Source organism: Meleagris gallopavo, chromosome Z, assembly GCF_905368555.1.
Source record: "Meleagris gallopavo chromosome Z, MGAL_WU_HG_1.1, whole genome shotgun sequence".
Taxonomy (NCBI): Eukaryota; Metazoa; Chordata; class Aves; order Galliformes; family Phasianidae; genus Meleagris; species Meleagris gallopavo.
Window position 1 is genome coordinate 58026612 of NC_139435.1, and position 26058 is coordinate 58052669.

At 36.3% G+C, this 26058-nt stretch overlaps 1 protein-coding gene across 2 annotated transcripts in view; it reads left to right on the top strand.

Moving 5' to 3' along the window:
* Nucleotides 1–2726: 2726 nt before the first annotated feature.
* The window catches only part of LOC146542320 (uncharacterized), a 78370-nt gene continuing 55038 nt past the window's right edge, over nt 2727–26058 (top strand). For both annotated transcript variants that reach the window (XM_085213482.1, XM_085213483.1), the window contains exon 1: nt 2727–3134. The gene's annotated coding sequence lies outside the window, so the exon portion shown is untranslated. The remainder of the gene's footprint in view (nt 3135–26058) is intronic.

A 26058-nucleotide genomic window follows, 5' to 3' on the forward strand; every position in this document is an offset into this window, starting at 1 on the left:
ACAAGTATAACCCTAATGTAGTGAGTGGGCAACGTAGACAGCTGTAACAAATCCAATCATTTTAAAATTCAGCGGTTTGATTATGACATGGTGAAACTGGTAAATAAACAAATGAAAAAAACACCATAGGATTCTCAACATGGAATCAGTTTAGATCTGTTTCTGCTGCTGTCAGCTTTACAGAGCAAACTACAAGGTTCTTGTAGAGCGATCTTTGAAATTACAGCATAATGTGCATTTCTATGATGGTTTTCTAAAGTCCCCTGATATTTTCATAAATAAAATGAAATTATGCATTAGAAAAAGAAGCATTTATTTACGTAATTCTTACGCTTCCCCTTTGTGTTCCATATGTGCATGTTCTTATACGTGTATTCCATGGAAAGTGGAAAATGATGAATAATATTCTCTGTCTTTCTCATTGTTTTGGAACTATTCATTTATTCATTTTATTTCAGATTCATGTATACATCAAGGTCAATACCAACATACATACATTTATCTTATTGAAGCTGACAATAATAAAGGGGTAGAATAAAAAAAGAGATAACTCGTGATTATTACACAGTAAGGCCACGTAATCAAGAAGTTATGGATTAGAAAAGAAAGTCCATAGATTCATAACTCACCTGCGATACCATTGTATTTTTCTGATATTGTATCTCAAAAGTAAAGCATTTTTAGTGCTGTCATACCTATGTATAGCCAGCGCATCCTTGAAGTGAATTTTGAAAAGAATTGAAAAATGTGAAATTCCTTTTTTCAAAGGTAAAAATCACCACGTAAATTTCAAGTCCATGAAATGCTTGGATTGATATCTATGATTTTTCTACAAAATAATCTGTAGCATAATATGTTATGATAGATCACATTACAGTCCTTCACAGCGACAGAGAGAGCAGTTTGGGCTACAATCACTGCCCCCGAGTGATAAGCTGGTTCCCATCTACCACAGTGTCAGCATTTGTACCTGGAGGCACCGGTGTTCTCTAGTTCCCACCCCAATTAAATCACAATAACTAATCACACAGTTAGCCCCTCAAGTGTCTAAAGACATTTGAAGACTTGCCTGTAGGAGGCTTTGAAGACTCAATACTGTTTTCAAAACTGACAGTTATTTTGGAATCTAGGTTCCTTGGGCATGCAATGAGACAGGGCATAAAGATTGACATAAAATATGGAGGAGGAATCTCTGAAAGAAGAATCTCTGAAAGTTTGGCAGTATTTTTCACCATGGTATTTTAAAACTAAGCAGGCAACAAGAGGGGAACTGGAAGCTTGGGGACTGAATGTCTCCTCAGAATGAATGATACTATTTGCTCCAGTAAGAACTGGTCTCCTGAGTTCAGGTTCAAACACCTTATTGCTTTTTCTTTTACAAACAGGGAATATGCACTTGTCATATTTAAAATTCTTATGAAGTTGCAATCAGATCCACCTCCCGTCTTCTCAATTTGAATGTTAATAGACATATTTTTCAGTTTTGGCATCTGCTTACCCTACTTGTTTTCATGCATACCGATTTGCTCACTCACATACAAGGCTGAAAATTTTAAAAGAACCATGTCCACCTACAGGCAGGACCCACTCCCACTTCTCCACAGAGTGTCCTGTTCTCCTCCCACTCACTCACCATTGCAGCATGTGAATGAAGAGAAAGGGAATGGTCTGTCACAGCAGAAAATTATTAGTATTGATCATAAAATAATTGCTCTGACACTGCTGAAGTAAACTTTCCATGAGGACCAACTAGTGGTAGCCGTTGTCTCTGCTAACACAGGAGTTCCAACACAGTGCTGAGAATTACCATGTAAAAACAGAGTATTTGTGTAGTTTTTATTTCTATACATTAAAGTGATTTTAATTCTTCAGAATTAGTTTACTTTTTCCTTGCTTTTATGCTTGGGACTATCACAATCAATGTAAGACACTTTGAAAAAAGCATGCCAAATTTCCTGTGTGCAATATTATTTGCATAACAAAGTGCTAATCAGTGACATTTCTGCAGACTCACTGAAATCATTTGAAGTAATTGGCTTCCACTAATGCAAGAGAATGTATGATTCAAAACCCTTTATTTTTTGTTAACTCTGCTCCAGAAGAAAGCATTGGTTTCTTTACATAAGATGTGACTGCATAGCATTAAACATTGAAACAATACTTTTGTAAAAAGAGGACTAACTCTCTTCTGCTATTATAAACAAAAACTCATTTGAACATTTTGTAGGTTAGTAACTGTATTGTAACTCTTATCATCTTCTGTCCCCACCCACGCCTTAAATTCTATCCAGTCTCAATATATATAGATAAATATTGTACAAATATTGCATAATACTGTACATCTTTAAACATATGGTGATTGGCACACACTCATTTGAAAACCTATAATCTTTATTGCAATCTTTTTCTGGGAATTCACGTACAGCTCTAGAAATAAACCAAGTCGAACTTGATACTATCAAATGTGGCAGGTTGATATTGGCCAGCTGCTGTAGGTCCATCCAGCAAGTCTCTCACTTCCCTCTCTCAACAGAATGGGATAAGAAATTAAGTTAAAAAAACTGTGTGGGTTACTTGCCAGCACAAACAAAACAAAGTTGGAGAACATTAAGTTAATTAAATAAAGGAAATACCTGATGAAGTATTCCAACCACCCTCCCAGTTTTTTCCCAAACTCCTTTCTTTCTTGGCCAGCTTCTTTTTATCCCCAGCCAAGTAGCACAAGAGTGATGAGAAACGGGGAAGTATTCTGTTCAGACGTCCACTCTTCCCTGTTGCTTTCTCATTTTCACACTTTTCATCTTAGTTGGGGGGGGGGAAGAGGGGGGTAATCTCTGAGAGATACAGCTTCCTTCAGGCACTATTCACTTGCTGCAGTGCAAATATCTGCTCCAGTGTGGTTTTCTCCATAGACTACTGTATGGGAGTTGCTAAGTCACAGACTGAACCAATGATTAAGAACCTGGTAAAGGGACACAGCCAGAGCTGGGAACACTTCTGATGGCAATTAAACTGTGCGACCTGGTTCTACCCCTCCCTAAGCTTCACTTGAGGGCTGATTCCCACCAGGGAAGAGTCTCTACCTGTAGATTTCTCCTTTTGGAATACTTGATAAGCTCTGATCCTTGGGACAGGTAAGTAAATCTTTCTTTAAATGGATTGCGACTCTCACTCTTTTTGAGATAATTTAGAAATGGTTATCTGCTATAGCCTTTCCTTACAGCTACAATGGGACATCCTGCTCCACCACAGTCCTCTCCAGAGGCTGCAAAAGAATTTGTGCTCCAGCTTCGGAAAAACCTCTTCCCTTTACTCCTCATTGAGCTTGGTGTCTGCACGTGTGGCTGTTTCTCACATTGTTTTTCCTTGTTTCTCTTTGTTGTGCGGTGTTTTGCCATTTACTAAATTTGTTTACCCCCAGATGCCATCAGCTTTGCTGATGAGCTTAGCTGTGTTCTGCAGCTAGTACTTAGTGGTAACCTTTGGCCTCTTTGAAGATTACCACCGGTGGACTTTGCCCCTTCAGCACCCTGTTACAAAAACCTTGCTACTTACACCTACTACATTCATTTAATTTTATTATGCAGTAGGAATGCAAAGGGAAAATCTGAAATGAGAGAGATAATATTGAAAGGTCTTTAGGAGCTACTGTCAAGAACTCAGAAAAACTAAATGCTAAAACTTTTTGTCTGTAGAAAAGGTCTTGGTTAGATAAATGGTACCTCTTTTGTCCTCTATGTCTACATTAAAAATAGTTAATCATGTTCACAGAAAGTAAGAAACCATGGTGACTCTACCCTAGTGGGAACATGCATAATCTTTGTGTTTGAATTTTTAACACTGTTTTAGTAATACATCAGTTGAAAATATCAAACACTCCCGAGTTTGCCGTACAATGCTTTGTGTAGCTTCTTTGTGTTTACCTACAAGATCATCATTAGATATGATAGAAAAAAAAAACACTCATTAATTTAAAGAAGTTCCTATCTCATCTTCTAACAGCTTCCTAATACCATATACCAGGGTACACTTCCTGATGCCATATTCCATTGCTGAAGACTCAAGAGCTTTCTTTTAAAAGTTATTCTGAAGAAAAGGAAAGAAATAGAAAGAAAGAAATATAAAAAGGTTTCTAACTAAAGCTGCTGGTGGAAGGGGATGTACTGCTCAGTGACAGAAAAGAGCCAGCGAATGCTGTCACTCTAGGAAGAAGCAGGGGAAAACCTCAGGTTATCCCAGAGACACCTCTCCTCTAGGAAGGCAGAGCATTTGGAAGACCAGATAAAGTTCTTCTATACCAAAGCATGCATCATGGGGAGTAAGAAAGGAGTGTTGGAAACCATAGTACCCTTGGAAACCTTTGATCTTATTGCCATCACAGAAACATGGTGGGATGATTCATATAACTGGAACATTACTATTGAAGCCTATAAACTTTTTAGAAGGGATAGGCAATGTATGAGGGGTAGGAGAGTTGCCCTCTTTGTTAAGGAAGGGCTAGAGATGATGGGATTGAATGCACCCTCAGCAAGTTTTCTGATGACAGCAAGTTGAGAGGTGCAGTTGATACAGAAGAATGACGGGATCTCATCCAGAGGGACCTTGATTAACTCAAAAAGTGTGTTCTTGTGAACCTAATGAGTTTCAACAAAGCAAAGAACTAGGTTTTGTGCTTGGGTGAAAGTATGCCCAGATATGTATACAGACTGGGAGGAGAATTCCTTGAGAGTAACCCTTCTGAGAAGGACTTAGGGTTTCTGGTTGATAAGAAACTTAACAGGAGCCAGCAGGGTGCACTTGCAGCCTGGAAGACCAGTGGTGTCCTGGATTCCATCAGAAGAGGAGTGGCCTTCAGGGCAAGGGAAGTGAGGAAGTGATTGTCCCCCTCCATTATGTCCTTGTGAGGGCTCATCTGGAGTACTGTGTCCAAGCTTGGGGTCCCCAAAACAAAAATTATTGGAGCTTTTGGAGAGAATCCAGACGAGGGCAGTGAAGATGGTCTAAGGTGTGGAGCACATCTTCTATGAAGAAAGGCTAAAGGAACTGGACTTGTTCAGCCTGGAAAAGAGAAGGCTGTGAGGAGACCTCACTGCGGCCTTTCAGTATTTCAAGGGAATTTAAAAACATGAGGGAAACTGATTTTTTTTATGTGAGTAGATAGTGATAAGACAAGGAGGAATAGTTTTAAACTGACAGAAGAGAGATTTAGATTAGATGTCAGGGAAAGCTTTTTACTGAGAGTGGTGTGAGGTGCTGGAACAGGTTGCTCAGAGAGGTTGTGGATGCCACATCCCTAGAGGTGTGTAAGGCTGGGTTGGCTGGGGAAATGAGCGATCTGTTCTAGTACTTGATCTAGGGGCTGACAACCCTCCCTGTGGCAGGGGGGTTGGAACTTAATGATCCTTGAAGTTTCTTCCCATCCAAGCCAGGAGGAAAAAAAAAAAAAAAAAAAAAAAAAAAAAAAAAAAAAAAGGAATAGCAGTAAATATGAGGGAAATAGCTTGCCTCTGGGATTCATGGCCCAATATTCTCCTGTGTCTAACTCACTTCTGCATTTCTTTGTACTGAAAGCACTCACTCTGTGTTTTGTTATAAAGAATTACTATTTCTTAATGACATTTAATTGTCCAAATTTCACACATTAACATGAATATCTACCACTCTGTTTTTAAGATATACTCCACAAATAGATACCCCTCAAAAAGATGTTATGTATTGTTATTGTTATGTGGTTATGTATTACTTTTATAATACAGGGGTATGACACAGTCTCAAGAGTACTGTTCTGGCTTCCATCAGCACATTTTGCCCAGTTTGTGTTTGTCCAGCTTTCTTTTATTCTAATTTTCATCTTCAAATGCTATAATTGTAATCTTTCACGTTTCTCTAAATTCAAAGATATATGTAATAAATAAATCTCTTGCCACTACTGCTACAAAACAGCCAAATTATACATGTGTGATTTGACTTTATCAAATGAAAGATATTCATTAAATCATTTGTTTCTGTAATGCACTGTGAACTGAATAAAAGGGGAGAGAGAAATACAGATTAAGCACCACCACAAACACACTATAGCACTCAAGACAAGCATGCAACAAGAAGCCCAGTAATACTGAAGTGACTTACTCAATCCTTCACCCTTTATCAGTACAAAAAGTTCCAGTGTAATTCATGATGAAAAACTCAGTTTGAATAGTGTGTGGCTCTTACCACTGCAAGATGGAAACCTAGATGGGGCAAAAAAAATCAGATTCTAAAGTTCATTTTGTACAGCTACTGCTATGAGGTACTGGTTTAGCATCGTAAAGAAGCTTAGCATCATAAAGAAGATCCCTTTGATTTATATCCTCTCAAGATCTAATTCATGAGTGTACTAAAATTTACGATTTATTCTGATAAAGAAAAGTTACTTTTTATCTTCAGGCAGTGAGATGGCTCTGTTATCAATAACTACAATCACTTAGAGCATCTAGGATGCTCTGGATGCTAGCTTCATAGCAAGCAGTTATCTTAAAGAGTTTTTTCCAACTCTCTAGCTTTTCTTTCCATCAAGGCAGGGGATGTTTATTCAGATATTCGATTGGTTAGAAAAAAACCATGAATTTCAGTGATAAAATATCTAGCATTTAGCTAACCACTTAGCATAAAAATATTCAACATTCAGTTAACCTTTTCACTGCAGGTCAATCAAAGGAACTAAGAAATGAAGATAAACATTAAAACTGCGAATTAGTTCAGTATATCTCCTTGTGATGATTAACTTCAAAGATCAGAGTATATCTATCTTCAAATAATAGGGATGGGTATTTTTGAGGTACTTTCTGAAAACAAATTGGCTATTCCCATGGTATAGGATTAGAACTGCAGATTTCTCAATTTTTGCATATTTAGAGTTAATACCTGCTTTTGGACAGAGTAGCCTAGTCATTTATCAAAACAAATCTTTCTATGATTTATTTATTTATTTATTTATTTATTTTTTGGATGCTTTCTGGTCCGTATAGCAACACCTACTGAGAAAAGCCAGCACATCACAGTGAGCTATATCTGTAGTTCACACTGGGAAGTGCCTGTGTCACTGGTCCAGGTGACTCTGATATAAGCTTAGTCAAAGTTTTCTGCCTTCAGATCTCTTGAAATGGTGTGCAGATCTCAAAATAAATAAATAAATAAATAATAAAAAATCCCATCCTGATACTATGTTATGCATCCTCAGTAAGAAACATAGATTGTCTATAGTTATGCAAAAGATACCCAAGCCTCAGCAAACCCACTGCCCTTGAAAAAGAGAAAGTTAAAACTCAGACAGGCTATGCGTTATTGGTATAATAAAGCACACTGACTCACTAATTACATATTTTCCTTGTGGTGCAGTACTAGTACCTCTCCTTACCTTTCCTCGGTTACTGCAGAGAAAAGCTGTTGGTATTTGGGGAGTGAAGTGTATATATGTCCTTATGCCAAGCTGATGACCATTTCTAGCCTTAAGTATATGTCTGTATAAATATTAAAATAACTGCATCTGCTGCTAGAAGTATACTACAAAGTAGAGGCAACTATCCAACAGCACCAAGGTTCCTTATTATAGCAGCAGCTGTATTATCAGGAGAGAATGAAAAGAAATTGCCCTTCACTGTATCATAGTTTCCAGAGATTTGACATATTGACCAGGAAAACAAGCAGACAGTTAACTCTCCAATAGCATTTGCACATCAGCTGAAAATTCACCATTGTCTTTCTCCACTTCCACGAGATTCAAAATTTCCAAAGGTAGAATTGACACCTCAAAAAATTCATGCTTTTTTTGCTAAAACAAACAAACAAACAAACAAACACTTTCAAAAAATACAGTGCAGGAGTATTCTCTTCGTATATTCTTCTTTTTTATGCTAATTTAGGAGTCGTCATAATCCATTATCAAAATCCTGCCATTTCATCCTAAAAGATTTTGTGCTTTAAACAGTAATTGTATGATGTTTTTTCTGCACCAACAGGCAACATGACAAGTTAAATTCAGTTTGAAGAGTATGCATTCTATTTGTTTGTATTTATTCACAGAGATCTTAACTGTATCCATCATCCATGCTCTGAGGATATGCATAAAATATAAGCAAGAATTCAAGATGTGCTTGCCATGAGAACTGTCTGAGACACACATAACTAACATAAGCTATTATTATTACTGCTTTCTCAGATGCTTTGAGCAAAAAAACTGTGAAACTAGTTCAGTAGTCCACTGAAAAATTACAGTGGTATCTGTGAGCAATGGACAAAGCACCATATATAGAGACATTTCCCATTGGAAACATTTTGTTTGAAATTGCTATATAGCATAAACTAGACATAAAAATAAATGTATGATGATGGATACCATATGAAGATATCCCAGGGCTCTTAAAATCAATGTTCACTTAAAGGACCATCACAGAAAATCCTGTAATCCCAATTTCAGAAAGAGAATTGAATGTAGTCTTATTAATGGAGAAGGCTCACAAGTGAAATGGGCTTGCCATGAGAACTGGCTGAGACACACGTGACTAACATAAACTATTATTATTACTGTTTATTCTCTTCTTTCATTGATGTGTTAGATCGCAGCATGCCACCAGTAGCATCTGAACACTTTGGATGCTGTGTTACAGAGGAATTAGGTAAACATAAGGATTATATTCCAAAGCAAGCTGTGACTTAAGACTAAGGGGTTAATCTCATGGTTTTCTTTTTCTTTTTTTTCACTCCTATGAAAAGAGCAGCAGATTTTCTGACATACTAACTTTAATATGATGGCACAGTTTTCAGGTGGAATTTAAGAATGATTCATGCATGAGGCCTCAGAAAATAATGCACTGTATATTCCCAGGAACCACCTCAGTACTATACTTTTTGAATGGTATTCGTGTTCATGTAAAATGAAAATGTAAAAATTTTCAGGTTATTTCCCATGCAGCCTCACTGTTCACCACATAATCACTTACTATGTAAGAGGTCAGCATTTATGAATAGAGTTGCAGAATCTGATGATTAATAGTGAGATTAAGAGTTTTTCTTTCTAATGAATAAAATTGATTGCTTAAAATTAGATCTGATTTAATCCTCCCTTTTTCTTTATTACTTTTCACATACATCCTCCAAAAATAGATGCTAATTTTTAGATAAATAATCCACAGGCAATTTTTATTCATAATTAATAGAAGGATTATTTTCATTATTCACAGGTCATTCTCTTTGGACATTAAAATAGTTAATTAGAAACATAGCTAAGTATTTAAAATTTAAAAAGTACAGTTCAGACAGCCTACATTTCCAATCAATTATTGGAATAAGAAATCACTTCTGTAAATTCTGGATTCATTTCCTGTGTAAAACAAGAATACAGTTAAGAAAAAAAATAAATAAATCACATTTTACCCACATAGGTTTCCATGCAAATAGTATTGGCATATGTTCTTATATGTGGGCTATGGAAAAGATCTGTCATATCACCATGCAGAAGTTATTTGGAGGCAACTACCAGAGGTGCTTAACTTTCTTAGAGCAAACTGATATTAATCATAAGATCGATATTGGAATGGGTTGGGAAGAATATTAAATACCATCTCATTTCCACTCTCCTTCTGAGGGCAGGTGTAACTTCCATTAGACCAAACTGGCCTTGAATGCTTCCAGGAAGTGGGCAGCCACTCCCAATGCTTTGCCATCCTCACTTCCTAGAGTAAGAATTTCTTCCTAATATCTGCTATAAATCTACCTTCCTCTCTTTTAAAGCCATTACTGCTTGCTCTATCACTGAGCTCCCTGATAGAGTCCCTCTCCAGCTTTCTTGTAGGCCCCTTCAGATATTGAAAGGTCACTACGAGGCCTCTTATCCAGGCTAAACAACCCCAGCTATCTTAGCAGACAGGTGCTGATCATCCTCATGACTCTCTTCTGGGTTAACTTCAAAGAATCCATGCCTTTTTTATTCTGGGAGCCCCAGATCTAAATGTAGTACTCTAAGTGGGGTGTCATTAGAGTGGAGTAGTGCAGAAAATCACTTTCCTCTTGCTTCTTCAGATTCAACCCAGGCTATGGTTGGCTTTCTGGGCTGCAAGTGCATGTTGGCAGCTCATGCTCAGTTTCTCGTTAATCAACATTGTCAAGTCTTTCTCCTCAGAACTCAACTCATTCTAAGTCAGGTTTTATTTTTGTTTGGGATTGCCCTAATCCAAGCACAGTATCTTGCACTCGGCCATGTTGAACTCCATGCTCAGTCTTGCTTCAGGCTCTGATCAAGCTAATCTAGCTGTAGATGTCCCTATTTATTCAAGATGAGCTTTTTAGATAACCTTTAAGAGTCCTTTCCAACTCAAATGATTCTGACTCTGATTCATGAGGTTCACATGGGCCTTCCTGTATGAGTCCCAGTATCATGTCACCAGCAAAGATATTTAATAGTATTTTCCTTTATAATTCTTATAATAAAGGCTTATTTCATTAAAAATAAATTTTATAAAGTGCAATTCTATATTACCTGCAACAACATCTATCTTTATTTTTTTACATTCTACATACTGTTAGTCACAGCAGAAGAAATATGTAAAACTCTTCCATTAAGAAGGAATTTTAAGAAAAGCCTTGATTATATTCACACAGTGTGTGAAATAAGAGTTTCTAAAAACTTAAGAAGATAGGCTTGTCGATGTCTTAATTTTTTAGTCTGCTAATGTTAACTAATACGAGACTTACAACACTATGTATGAGAAATGAACACTTCTTCTCTCTAAAAAATTCCCTACCACAAAATATGTGCGTATTCCTTCCTTCAACAACTGCTTAGTACCTGAATTGTAAAGCTAGGACTATAAGCCTCACTGGAACACACATAAAGACTTCCTGTCATTTTAAAGCACATATTTAGTTGTAGACAACAGCTAGGAAAAGTGTGAAGAAACAGATGACCATTCATAGAATCACAGATGCAGTTGAGTTGGAAGACACCCTTAAACATTGTCTAGTCCAACTCCCCTGCAATGAACAGGGACATCTAGAACTAGATCATGTTGCTCATTCATATATGTGTAGAAATCAAAATGTATTAATCCATATTTATATGATCTAAACAAGAATAAGTACACACACATACATGCATGCACAAATTTCTGAGGGGATTATCTCATAGTCATTGACACAACACACACAATTATACCAGATTATTAAAGGAGCCCTCTGAAGAAACAACTGCTTTCATGCTGCTGTATGCTGTGTGGCTTGTTTGGCTGCAAATATGGTTGGTGAGTTTTTTCCTGACTACCACCAAACCTCAAGTTATCACAGAGGGATAAAAGAGAAGATCACAGAGATCATGTTAAATCTGGTTCATATTTTTATTTCATCATGATCAGCCACACAGATACCCTAAACCAGAAAAAAACACAAGCAGTCTTTGCTCTTATTTGTCTTTCAGACAGTGCCAAAGGTGTGTTTTGTATGGGGAGTTGGAAGAATACATTTAGAAAATGCAATAATAGTGATATAAACCATTAATCTTTGTTCAGCATGAAAGGCAATGAGATCAAAGACATACTATGTGAGCCATGTCTGCTCAGCTTATTCTCATGAGGAGTTATAGCACCAATGTAACCACAGTCTTGAACTGAAATCCATCGGAGTGAGTAAGCAGGGTTTACCAAAAAAGATAAAAGTCAGAAAGCTAGATAACAATCTGCACTAAAATTGCAATTCAGTGTAAGTTTCTTCTTGTTCTTTGACAAAATCCAGATTCAAATGTTGCAGAATGCTGCTTTCCAGAATGAAATATCACTGACATGAAAAGCTTTTTAGATAAGTTGCAAGAAAATTACTCATTTTCTGTAGCCATTACCATTTAGGTGGTAGTTTTTATGTAAGTGATTGTTACCAGTATAGTACTTAACAACTTTTGGGTGGGTACTCACATATTAAGTGAATTCCTTTCCTTTCTTCTTGTGTGCACATTAACTTTTAAACTTCTGTCTCTGAACTGTCATGAAATATCTGATGAATATTTTAATACATCTGTTTCTTTCCTTCTCAAAAGTTAAAATAGTGTGGTGGTGGGCAATATGGTTTAAGGCAAGGAATCTTCTTGAGTAGAAGACCATATGTTTTGGGGTGGATAGAAATAAGCTTTCACTCGCCTGTGTCACATAGGATGGCAATATGTCAATGGTCAGAAAAATGCCAAGTAAATTGTTCCTGAGGCTGTGTTATGTTTGACACCTTTGGAAGGTAATAAGATATGTATATATATATTTCAACAACTACAATTGTTAGTAGATGTTTTTCATTTCTCTGTTTTTTTCAGTTCTGTGATTAGTCTGTATCTGTTCAATATATCATGCACACCACAAGACAATGAATAAAAATCCGAGGTAAATATGTTTACTGTATTGAAAAAGTTTTATAGTAATTGAATCCTTTTCAAAATTGATATGCTGTGGGAAGTCTCGGAATAGTAGAACTGCTTAGGTTAGACAAGTCTCTTGATATGTTCAAGTCCAACCATCAACTGAACACTGCCATGTCCACTAATAAACCATGTCTAAATGCCGTGTTCACACCTCTCTTAAAAACCTCCAGGGTTGGCAAGTTCACTGTTTCCCTTGGCAGCCCTTTCCTGTGTCAAAATGCTCTTTTCATGAATAAATTCCAACCTAAACCTCTGTGGGACAACTCAAGGTCACTGCTTTATACCCTACCAATTGTTACCTGAGAGAAGAGACTGATGCCCACCTTGCTACAACCTCCTTTCTGAAGTTGTAGCTGTAGAGAGTAATGAGGTCTCCCCTGAGCCTTCTCTTCTCCAGACCCATCTAGGATCCCTCAGATGTTCCTCACAAGTTTTGTTTTCCAGACCCTTTGCAAAATTTATTGCTATTCTCTGAGCATGTTCCAGCAACTTAATATGTTTCTTGCAGTGGGTGGCCCAGTTGGTGGTTTCGGTTCCAATATTTTGTAGGACATTGTAATTTTCTCCAACTCTCTTTATGTGTGTTTTGCTAGATAGTGATGCACAAAGTAGCAAGATATCTCTCAAAACACATAGAATTCAGCAGCTGAAAAGCAACCCCTGAACTGTCTTGGGAAATCTTCAGATTCCAAAATGTTAGTGTTGAGTAGCAGATCTCTACTAACTAGAAGTCTGTTGCCTCTCTAAGTTTTTACAGTACCTATGACTGTAAAGACAGTCTTAAAAATCAATGTGATAGTAAAATAATAGAAACTTATATATGAGACACGGATAGTAAAAATCCATTCTGGTTTTTAATGCTATTTAATTTGAATCATAGAAAAGCTTTTCTATATTTTGAGAACAGCCTTTCTCATAACTTGACTGGATACAGCCTGAAAGACAGGAGGCCTGCGTAAATGCAACCTTAAGAACAGATTGAGGAGGAGGCTGTGGAGCTTGTTGACAAATTAAGATAAGAAATTAGAATAGCTGTCCTGTTGTTGAAGATAAGACAACAAAACAGATGCCTCAGTTCAAGACAACATCAGTGAGAGCTGGTTTGGGCTATCCCCCACATAAGAGGATTGGAAATGTTGGAAATTCACAGTGAGGATGATTATTAGTGGACCACCCATGACTCATCCCACGATCCCCACCACATATTCAGAACACATACTCAGAAAGGTGGGACAATAAGTTGATTATTTCTCTGAATTTCAGCCTGTTTTCTTAGAATGCAATGAATATGTATACGCTATGCTTTAAATATGTAGTCACTTCTCCCATTGATGTGCATGTTTGGTCAAGAGGTCCCCCATGCACCAAGCTCTGTAATAAAGGAAATACCTGCTTGACAGGACATTTTTCCATAGTAGCTATTTTTGATGAACTTTCATTTAAATATCCTGGAGATATCCAAACATTTTTATTTTTATTTTTATTTTTTTATGTAGAGCAGAGAATGCTTGGGTCAAAAACCCAAGGAAAAATTCATTCTTCTGCCTTGAATGAGACATCCTTCAGAATGGCAGGATATATGTCAGCGTTGCCATACTGACACTAGTTGAACATACCCCACTGGCCTTTAACTATCACATCTATGTGGAGTCATATTATGCCCATTCAGTATCAGATACAAGTATCTTAAACATGTGGTCCATAATGCCTGCCAGGCACAATGACACAGGGTCATGGTCCTTTTTGTTTGTTTGTTTTGTTGTTGTTTTATTTTTGGTTTTGTTTTTTAATATACCAAATGCCAGCATCTTCTGTTTATTTTGTCTAGTGGTTCCTATAATCTTTGATTTTATTCTTTTTTCTTTTGTTATTTTAATTTTGATCACAGTTTTATTCAGAAATAGATACTGTTTGTACCATTACTTAAATCTATCGTAACAGCAATTTGAAATAAAACGGGGGGGTGAAGAGAGGGAAGAGGGGAGGGAAAGGAGGGAGGGGAGAGGTATTAGATAATATGAATTAATATTGAAAGGTTTACTGTCCCATTTGGCTTTTGTTAACAAGAATGCTTATACTTGCAGCACAAAGACGTTCATTAAGAAGATGTGCCTATTAAAATGATGTTAGAAATCCAGAAATAAAAAGTAGTGTAATTTGGATGAACAAATTGCTTTAAGTGCCAGATACATCATAGTCACAATTTTACTGTCCTGTGACATGAAAGATGTTAATTAATTTATCACCACAGCAGACTGGAAGAAAAGCCATTGTGTTAATTGTCTTCTTGGATAAGAATCAGTGACTTGTCAGTTTTAACCGTGTCAGCCTGCTAACACTATTTCATGCCAAATGAAATAAACACAAGCAATACTATGAGGAATAGAGCATGCCACGCACAGAATGCTTTCTTTTGAATACCTCAGTGCTGAGCTCTCTTCAAAGTGACCAGACCAATAACTCTCACACTATAGGGAATTGCCCACACAACCCCTTCATTTTTATTTTTCTGTGGAAGGCAAGGCTTTTGGATTTTAAAAATGGAGACAGGAGAAGGCTTTGCTTGGCATAGTGTTGATAGCAGATATGTGAGAGGGAGGCAGAACAGGGCTTCTCTGGAACCCTGCATATTATACAGTATATGTATAATGCTGTATTGTATTATACATACTGTATATACATACATAGTGTATGTATATACAGTATGTATATACATATACATACTGTACTGTATATGTACAATACATATAATATATGTATAGTGCTTCTGCACTAGAAGTGAAAAAAGCTTGAGAAACCAGAAAGAAAATCACTCTGTCAGTATCCTAAGGCAGAATCAGTGTGTGTCAGATTTGTCTCTTTCTGATCCTTCAAAATCTTTCTTTTCTGTGCATTTCACAGCTTTCAGAAGCTGAAAGGGAAAATTGAACCTCTGGCCTGCTTCTTTGGAGCACTGGATAATGGCAATATTATTTTAATCTCTGTCAGGATAGGTGTCAGTATGAATCAAGATATTTTGCTTCCTGTATGAATATCACAATATGTAATGTTCCCTACAGATCCACAATTTGGTCCTATGGTAACAGTCAGTTTGCTTTAGCTTTATACTCTTTGTGCAGCTGACACTGTCTCCAAGAGTAATATTTTGCAAACAACAAATTATTCATCTTAATTACAGTCTCAGTTTGTGGGAAGTTCGTATAGGCAACTTTTACTTTCCTGTCATAGAACTATCCACCAGAATTGCCTTTTCTAATTGTATTTGTGACATTTATGGTGATCAGTTTTGAATACTGGCTTTGTTTGGTGCACTATCTGGGCACCATCTTGATGTCAAACCTCATTGTGCCTTATATGCCTTATAATCAATCTTGTATAAAACACTATTCAGAAAGAAATGTGTTAGTACTGAATCTATTAGCACTTCTGCTTGGCCCTCTAGAGAAGGTCTGAGTTAATACTGAAAATATGCTTTATAAAATAATTGCAATAATTGTTTATTATAAAAGAAGTAAATAACAAGTAACAGGAAAATGAAGCCAAAATAGGTGTCTGAAATATAAGCAAGGCACACAAATGTTAACATAAAATTATCAAAACTAAACTCACTCACAATACAAAGACAAAAGTTAGGTCCTGTATCTTCATCCACATCAATGAAGATTCATTGATTTCACTATAACTTGGCGTGGGTAATAGAATTAATATATGGTCTCTACCACGACAACAAAAATTCTTTGCCAAATTTCCATTATATTTCATCTGATTTTTATTTTATTTATTTGTTATTTATTTATTTATTTATTTGGAAGCAAGTCATAAACACATGCCTGCAAGAAGACCTCAGCTGAAAAGTTTTCTGTTTTCCAATAAGAAATACTGAGTAAATGTCAGCCTCTTCAAATATCAAATTAGATATATAGTGAAATCTATCTTTCCAGTTACGTATAAAACATAAGAAAAAAGAGAGGAGGTGCACTGACATTTGTGAGTAAAGCAATGAGACTGCCCTGCACACTTTCAAGCTACACAAATCTAGATCTCGGAACACTTCTTTTTCAGTTCAGTTATCTCCTCTGCATTTTTAAAATCAATAAACATCTCTCTTTTACTCTTTTTACATAGGATACTAACTACATTCACAATTTTCAACAGAAAGTCAGAAGATTAATGGAAGAAGCTTGCAACAGACTCCTAGCACATCTGCAGAGCATAATGGGATGCTCTGCTGAAATATTGATCTAGCCGAAGCTCCATCAGTGAGGATGGGAGAAATTCAATCCTGTGCTCCCGCTCCCCCAAACCATAGAGAACGGTTGCACAGCACTGATACAGCCACGTAGTCTTTGAGACTTCAGGTAGTATCACTGCATGGAACCGCATGCTGCCAAGGGATGCAGCACCTCAGCTCAGTAATAGCTTAATAATGGTATTTTGCAGCATTCAGGGATACAAACTTGGCTCTGTTCACAGGCCTGCTTCCCTCCACAGTTGTCTAAAAGGTTTTTTGAAATAGCTTTCAGAAAAACTGTCAGTAGATATGAAGAATGCTAAGAAGAGATATTTTGAATAATGTAACTAGAAAAAAGGGTAGATGAACCTCTTCGTAATTTAACTGCAAGAAAACATGTTTCAGTCCAGAAATGTGGTCAGGCTACGGCTATAATATTCCTATGATTTATAAGCAAAAGGCTATAACTACTTTTGATTTTTTTTCTTTAAGGGGATATTACAGAGATATTGTTTACTTGTAAGAATCTTTATTCTTTTGAATAGTCTAAAGATTGGAAAAGAGAAAAGGTCTTATATTTTCCCAGTTTAAATAAAATGCAGAATATATTAATACACACACACGCAAATTGGAATGAGACAAGGAAATAACCTGACAATATTTTGAAAATATTTCAACATAAATTCTGACCTCTTCAACTTTTTTTTTTGTTTCAACAGAAAAATAAAATGAATGTTGATATGGTAAAATTACTTCATTTGTCTTTCAATCAGACTACATCTTTGGATTATACTTTTATATCCTTGTTTAATTTTCCTTTCGTTCCTATCTTATGCAATAAATAATTGCTGGAATATATCATAGTTATCAATGTAGAAAAAATCTTTTCCACTAGGTCCAAATTCCCAACATAATGTCACCACTGGGAATATTATTATTTTATGTAAATCACCAGTGCCACCCAATTACTACTGATTATTTTTATTCATCAAGTTTATACTCTTTTCCACTGTTTTGCTGGAATTCTTAATGAATATTGTCTCCACTACAAAAGCTTGTTCGAACTCTTACCACTGTCACTGAATAATTCTTAGCTGAAAAACAAAGATATTTTTTCCTATGAAAGACAGAACTGAAAGGTAGAAGTGCCTTGGAAAACCACTGTGGAGACAAATGAGAAGAGAAAGACTTGTCCAAACTCTTCATTTATCCTGTTAGAACGTTTCTCAGCACAGACACAGCAATTATGACCTTGTTTTGCCACAAAGGAGACTTCAAAGATCATCAAAACAGATAAAGCAGCTTTTACAGCACAGAAGATTCTGTTGACCTGCTTTTATTTCTAGTCAAGATGAAGTATAACATATCTGGATGAAACTAGAACTTGCTCTCATTGCCTGACCCATACACTGAGAGTTGAAATTACTGAAGGATCTTTATCATTTTATTCTTCTAGAATTCCTAATGTGGAGAATTATCTTGTTGATGAAGTTGAGACACCTTGAGGTGGCTCCCCCCTTGCCAATCTGGGCTGCACTGATAGCTTTGGCCAAACAATTTCCTCATCTGTATTATCTGTTGACAGACAATCATTACCAATCCTAGGGAGTCAACAATGGTAGTGATCCAGGTCCAGCTGTATGACTCTTCTGCACTCCGTGGGCTGTGGTAACTGACGTACTTAACCACAATGGCAAAAATAGACCTACACGAACTCAGGTAAACCCTTATCGTTCACTTTTGACTCCTGCTCAAAATATGATTCTCATGACTCTGATAACAAATACAGCCTGCCTTCTGAAAGCAGTACAAGTTGAGAAGTCAGAATAGGAAAGGAAATCGTCTTCAGATTTAAAGTCTCAAGACCTTTACAGTGCTGTTTTCCAGCTGATTTTTATCTCCTTTCTCACCTCATGGGGCATTGCTTACCCGATAAAGCAATTTTGGAAAAAAAATATTTTATCTATTTTACATATGCATATAGAAACTTACCCGAAAGAAATGATGAGTCAATGAGCAAGAAAAGAAGTAAAAGGGGTGGGTAATGATAGAAAAGGTGCAAATACAATCAAGCTTTTACATTTTCATCCTAGGGTAAAGCCTACTAAAATGTATTGATTATAAGGGAGATTTCAATTACGTCTGCTTTGCTCTTCTCATTAGCTCAATCTGGTATCTTCTGGAAATCCAAACGAAGCAGAGGCAATTATTACGGGCAGATGTACTTGAAAGGTCTGGGCTTTATCAGTTCTGCTGTAAATGTACTAGGGCTGGGGGCCTTGCCTTGTATGCTTCTGGTAGAACAAATACTTTAAAATAGTGATTGCTATCTATCCACTGTGTCCATTCCACTTACTAAACAGATACTGGATTTTACGTCACTGAGCAGTGTGGTTTCTGGCAACCTTTCCTGAAATTCCCCAAGTGGTCTGCAGTGATGACTAAAATGCTCCTACTCACTAAGTCCTAAGTAATATTATTTACTTTAAAAGATCCTTACAATCTTCACTGAGATATAGCTTTAGATAAAATTTTGAATTGCCAAGAACATATAAATGTCCATTTTTTACACTCCTTTTTTTCTCAGAAGTCATTTATTTATTTTGTCTTATTAACCTCAACTCATAGCAATTGCTGTGTCTCTGGCTGTAAGAATAACAATTTCCTGTTATGTGCTTTGGTTTCCAGCTATGTAATTTTCTGTACCTTTTTTCTTATTCTTTCACTCTCTTCCCCCAGAAATTATGTTCTCCATCCCATCTTCATTACTTTAAGTATTCAATGTCACTGAGACACTGTTATGTATCCAACACACAGCAGTACTCTAGGAGTATCTCCAAGTTTGCATTTTAGGACTGCAGTCAAGTGCAGTTGTGTCAGACTTGCCAACTGCTCATGTCTATAGCAGTGGATGCTGAGGCACTTAAAGGAAAATCTCTCAAATGAAACAAACAAACAAACAAAAAAAAACCCATCATGGATTACATCTCTTAAGAAGGATACAGCTTTTACATTTTAGTGAACCCCCTAGTTTGTCTTCACATTTAGATATAAAATAGCTTTATTCAGGTATGCAATATACTTAATGTACTATTGTAACCTTTTTTAAAAATTCTGAGATAAAACATAATTATTTTAATTAAGAGCTGCATAATGGCAGAACAGGAGAGAACTGACTTATTAATAAAATTTATTCAGAAAATTATATGTGAAAACGATTGCATTTTTCCAGTGAAGATGAAGGTAGAAGATTTGTTTAATTTAATCAGATTTTCTAAAGGTCAAAAATAATTTGTCTGCAGTAATTAATCCATATGCACCCAGGCATAACAATATCTGGTTTCTTCAGCTCTTTAATTTGCACTCATTTCCAGCAAACAAACATTGCAGTGCATATATCAGTTCAAGATGTTAAATATGGTATATGTGCAAGAGATCTCTCAGGGATTATATAAAAAATAGCACCATTTTTGTCAAATGTGTTATAGAAGTAGGGAAAGATGCACTGACATGTCCAGGGACTCCAATTCCTCTGTTCTCTTGGTCTCTGTTACAAATGAACTGTGATTTCTCCTTGTGAAGAGCTTCTAATAGTAACAATCTAAAGATTTTTATGGATTGCACACATGCCTATGTGCATTCATGTATTAATGACTGTTTGTCTAATACTGATTTATAGTTTTTGTTAAGTTGGTCTTGTCCACCAGTCAAAAACCCACACAGCCACTTGGTCTTCCTCCTCTACCTTGCAGCAGGAAAGGAGGGAGAACAGCAAGAGCAGAAGATAACTCATGAGTCAAGGGACAATTGAATAAGGGAAGGATAGAAGGAAAATAAAACCACAGACACAAAGGCAATCATTCCCCACCTCCCATAAGCTAACAAATTCCCACTCAGTGTCTCAACAGTGTCCACTTCTGGAAGTCCCCAAGTCCCCTTTTTCTGAATCCTGATTTCCTGGAATAGCTGAACACCTGCATGATGATGGGGAGCAATAAATGAATTCTTCACTTCATCTTGCTTGCACATACAGTTTTGTCTTTACCTAGTAAACTGTCTTTATCTCATTCTGTGGTTTCTCATACTTTTTCCACTGACTTTGTGTTAAAGTGCTGAAAATAAAATTACTGTTTATGTTTCAAGAAAAAACTGTGATTATGCTAAAGACAGATTTTCCAGAGTGCTTCTAATCAAATAAAACCACTTCTCTCTTGGAAGGTACTTGCTACAGAGAAACAGGAATCTTGCAGCATTACATCTGCAATGCCAAATCTATAAGAAGTGCCACAAAACTGGGAGCTACATTTTCCTGCAGTAACTCCAATAGCAATTAATGAATATTTGTATATCCAGTCGGATCTGGTAAATCTGAATAAATGGGATCAATATTGTGCACCTTTTTGAATATTCAAATATTTCACAAAAATACATCAGAAAATTGAGAATATTATGGGGACAGAACTCATTATTTACCATAATGAGCAGAGTCCTGGGAAACTAGTTCTCCAGCTGCTACCTACTAATTCGGTTGTCCTGTTGCATTACTGGTTAGAGTTAGACTGTTCTTTCATCAGATGGTTAATTGAGAGACACAGAATGTAATATGCATAATAATAATCCAGGAAATATTATGACCAGACAGTTACATGGGTAAGAAGGATTTAATTGTAATTTAGTGTTGAAAAATGCAGGATCATCAGACAGAAATTCAGAAGATCAAGAAGCTCTCTCTCTCTCCTTCTTTCTTTAACAGGAATTTAAGAAAAAACACCTTCCTAAAAATACAAATGTATGTACTGAGTGGTACGCAAAGAAAATATCCTTTGACATAAGTTTAAAACATAATAATTAAAATGCCATTATTAATAACTAAACCAGTAACTGGGTAAGCTCTGATAATAAAAGAAGAGCTATTCAGTGAGACATTGTCTTTGCATAGATTATTTTTTAACTGCAGCACAGAATATTGTTAATCTCCACAATGCTTCTAAAAATATTCAGTCTAACTCAGTATGCAAGAACCTTGGGATCATCAACCAAACTTGGCCCTCACTGTAGCTGTTGAATGCTTAAAAAAGCAGATCTGATCTCTGAACAACTTTGCTTCAGTCAAACCATGCCAAACAGGAAATCGTTCAACCATGGGAATATCGTAAGAATGACTTCACCCTGCTCCTGCTACACTATCAGGGAGACTTTATAAATCCAAGAAATACAGAACCACAGAACAGTTTCATTTGTAAGAGACTTCTCAAGGTCATCTGGCCCAATCCCCCTTCTCAAGCAGGTCACCTGAGCCAGTTGCCCAGTGATATATCCAGATGGATTTTCCATATTTCCAAGAAGAGAAACTCCACAAGCTCTCTGGACAACGTATTCCATTACTCTGTAAACTTCACAATAAAGAAGATTTTCTTTGTGCTCAGAGGAAATTTCATGTGTCTCTTACCATCACAAGGCACCACTAAAGAGAACCTGGCTCCACTCTCTTTATGCCTTTCTTTTATGACTTTATTTACTTTAATGATTACACTCATCCTTCACCCCTGTACTGCCATCTTTCTGAGCTAAACAGTCTCTCAGCTTTCCTTCATAGAAGAGGTGCTCTGCTTCCTTCATCCTCTGTGACTCTTTGCAGGATTCTCCAATATATCTATGTCTGTCTTGTACTGAGAAGACCAGAGCTGGACACAGTACTCCAGCAGTGCCTCACCAGTGCTAAGCAAAGGGGAAATTTCACACCCCTTGATCTGCTGTTGATCAGACCAAGATACTATTAGTTTTCTTTGACTCAAAGATTTATTTCTGGCTCATGTTCAACTCAATCTTTGCCAGAACAGCCCCAAGTCTTTTTCTGACAAACTCCTTTCTAGGTGGGTGGCTCTCAGCATGTCCTGGTGCCTGAAGCTGTTCATCCAGGTGAAGGACTTTGCAATTGTCATTGTTAAACTTCATGCAGTTTCCTTCAGCCTGTTTCTCCAGCCTATCTAGGTTCCTCTGGATAACATTATGATACTCTGTTGTGTCAGTCACTCCTCACAGTTTTGCGTCACCTGCAAACATGATGAGGGTACACTGCTCCATCATCCAGATCACTAATGAAGATCTTTAACAGGACTGAAGTCAGTACTGACTCCCAAGACACACTAGTTACTAGGCTCCAACTAAACATCATGACACTTCACTGACCAAGGCCCTCTGGGCCCTGCCATTCAGATAGTTTTGAATTCACATTAGTGTTTGGCTATTCAGTTCATACATCACCAAATGTAAGGATTTTATCAGAATGTTTTCATTCGAGTGTCCAGTTTTCAATAACAACAACAGAATCTACTGTTTAGAATCTAATCTATTCTAAAAATACATCAATTGCAATAGTGTATATCTACCATGTAGCAGTTAAAAGTAATACCCAGTCGGAGACCCCTAAAAAACTGGACAACTCTAAAACCAGTATAAGCACATGGATAGATCAATCATTCAGATTCTATAACTAATTATTCTCAATTATAATTATTTAACTAAGCATGCATTATTATTTCATATATTTCAGACAGTCTTTTTTTCAAGAGTCTTACCATACATTTAACATACAAGATGTAATACCAGCTGTACACTCAGTAGAAAAAAACAGCATGTATATTTTTAGAGATTTTAGAGATTTAGAGGTTTTAGAGATGTACTATGATATTTTCTTGTTTGTTTAGCTAGTGTAGCAGTTTGTGGTGATAATCATACAGCATCTCTCTCTCACCACAGGAAAAGCAGAGGGGGAAATAGAAAAAAAAAAAAAAATTTAGTTGAGATAGCACCAAAGTGATTTTCCAAATATAAAATCAGTCCTGCTGAAGTTTATAGAAAGTAGAAGAGAGGTCATGAAATATGCCTTATTTTAGAAAATTACAAATCAAATATTTTCCAGTCAGTATCTTTAGCCTTGCAGATTTAGGTAGGCAAAAAATCATCACTATCCAGATACTTGGAAAGACTGCATTTAGCTATGCTGAATGTCCATCTCTAAGCGATTTTTTTGTTTGTTTGAGATTAAATATAAAACTTCAGTGCAGCTTCCTAAAACAAAATACAAGAACAGCCATCCTTCATTTACATTAGATAGTTGTCTTATCAATCAGAAGGAAAAAATGTTATTATTTTGAAGATAGTGAATTTTTTCGCAGTGAATGAATGATACATCAGATACAGGTTTACTGTTGCAGAGATTGCATTTGCAAAATCACTGAATAAGCTTAGGGTATATAGACATTACAGAACTGGTAGATTCTTCAACTGCTTTATTTATTTTATTTTATTTTATTTTATTTTATTTTATTTTATTTTATTTTATTTCTTCTTGAGTTTGGAATTTGTATCATCCTGAATATGATACTGACAGCTACAAACTGGGCAGTTCAGACATCACATTACAGTGACTTGCCAATCGAGAACATGACAAACTCTAATGATGATGAAATGTAGAGAAAGGCATCTAAGTCTCCTATATTCCTACTACTTCATCTGTTGATGAGAAATTATTTTTTTACAGAGGCAGGACCAAGAATATGCCTATGCTGGAAACAGTATTCCAGCTTCCGTGAAAATACATTACATATTCTGCATGGGATTTCACTGCAACCAGCAACATAAACACCAATGTAGAATGGATCAGCATTGTGGATTATGAAGACAGAAAGAACATGCCAAGATATACGGAGGTATACATTTTGTAAGGAAGACTAGAAAACTGAGAATTCCCTCAGACCAGATGAGTTGATCAAAGTTGTATTTGTCAGAGGTTTTTCTTCTCTTTTTTAGGGCAAAAAAATGACTGCTCTTGAATGTCAGAAATCTATTCTACTAAGAAGCACTGCATATCTAATAGATTTATTTCATACAAGTTTCACTTTTTTGAAGAATTTAATTGCTAGTGGAAGAACGAGATCATACTTTAGACAATCCATTAGAACAGTACAATCTTGTTGCTTATATGCTAGTGATTTTTGTACAGGATCATGTCGAAATAGAAGAATTAATTCAGATATTGCTAATTATTTTTGCCAGATAAAAGATATATCTGATATGTTATTCATGCCTGAAATACCTATCAGATACTTCTGGTACCCTACCTGTTCTTAAAAAGCTGTAAGTATTTCTGGTGCATGGGGAGTTTTTAAGAATGAAAACTTTTTTAATGTGTTCATTCTAAACCAGCCTCTTCCTTTGCAGTGATTAGATTCATATTGGACAGAAACTTAATAAAAAGTTGAATGGGTGCTTACTGGGGGAAAAAGAAAAAAATCAAAAGTAGTTGCTAAGTAAACAACTGTTCTTTATTTGTGTTATACTTGAGATTTCATTGTGCTGTAAATGTTCAACAAAATTTTGCAGTTTCCTGCAAAAGAAGAAGGCAGCATCTTTTACTTTCACTCAACTCAAATACCTACTAGACAGCTCAGGAAGGAAGAACTGTGTGCAATAAATCTCTGTAAAAGCTGTCATTTTATAAAGCCTTTGTAATGGAAGATGGAACCACTCCTTTAAGCTAAATTGCTCTCTACTTCCCAGAAAAAAACCCATTTTCCCACCTTATTTCCCACCTTAAATGAAAGTAAATAAGTGAGCTGTCCCTATTCCTGTTATTAAATTGCTCAGTTGTTCCTATACAGGAGCATCACTATATGGTTTTGTATGAATGGAGGCAGCTTGATACTTACGTTAGACAGAGTCCACAGTACAGTGATTTTTGGCTCTCTGGGGCTCAGGCTGCTACTTGTATTCTGAAATCTCTTTCTAAACAAAATCTTGCACAAATTCTGGCAGGAGACCATAAAATTGTCACTCTGTCTTCTGTAGATCAGTTTCTGGAGGCATGTTGAGTTCTGTTACCTGTCAGTTCACCATTGGCTCATGATGCTGTGCTTCCATTCAGAGCTAAGAAAGCCAAAATCTGGGTCTTCTGCAGCTTATGCATGTGATATATGGGCTTTCAGTGAAGATCCTGCCAAAAAAATGCTTCATGTGATCTTATCATCTCCATATTCCCTGCTTGTAAAGTGGGACAATAATGCTAGCATTACAGCAAAGTTACTAGACTCCTTTTATTAACATTTGTAAAGAACTTTCAAGATTCTCGGATAGAAATGTACAAAAGATTTTTCTTACTGCTTTAGCTGAACTGTAATCTCTATTATGCTAGCTATTTGTTTTCCAAGTCACTTGAGAGAGGAAAGTGAAAATAGAAACAGACCATTTGCCTAAACATTACCTCTGCTCCAAGCAGAGAAATATCAGAATAGAATTTCTGCACTTTAGACCACTAGGAAAAGAAAGGACAGTTTATGTAATTCATGCTACTATTTCAATTTGTCTGTTCATGAATATGTATATGTTTGGAACCACG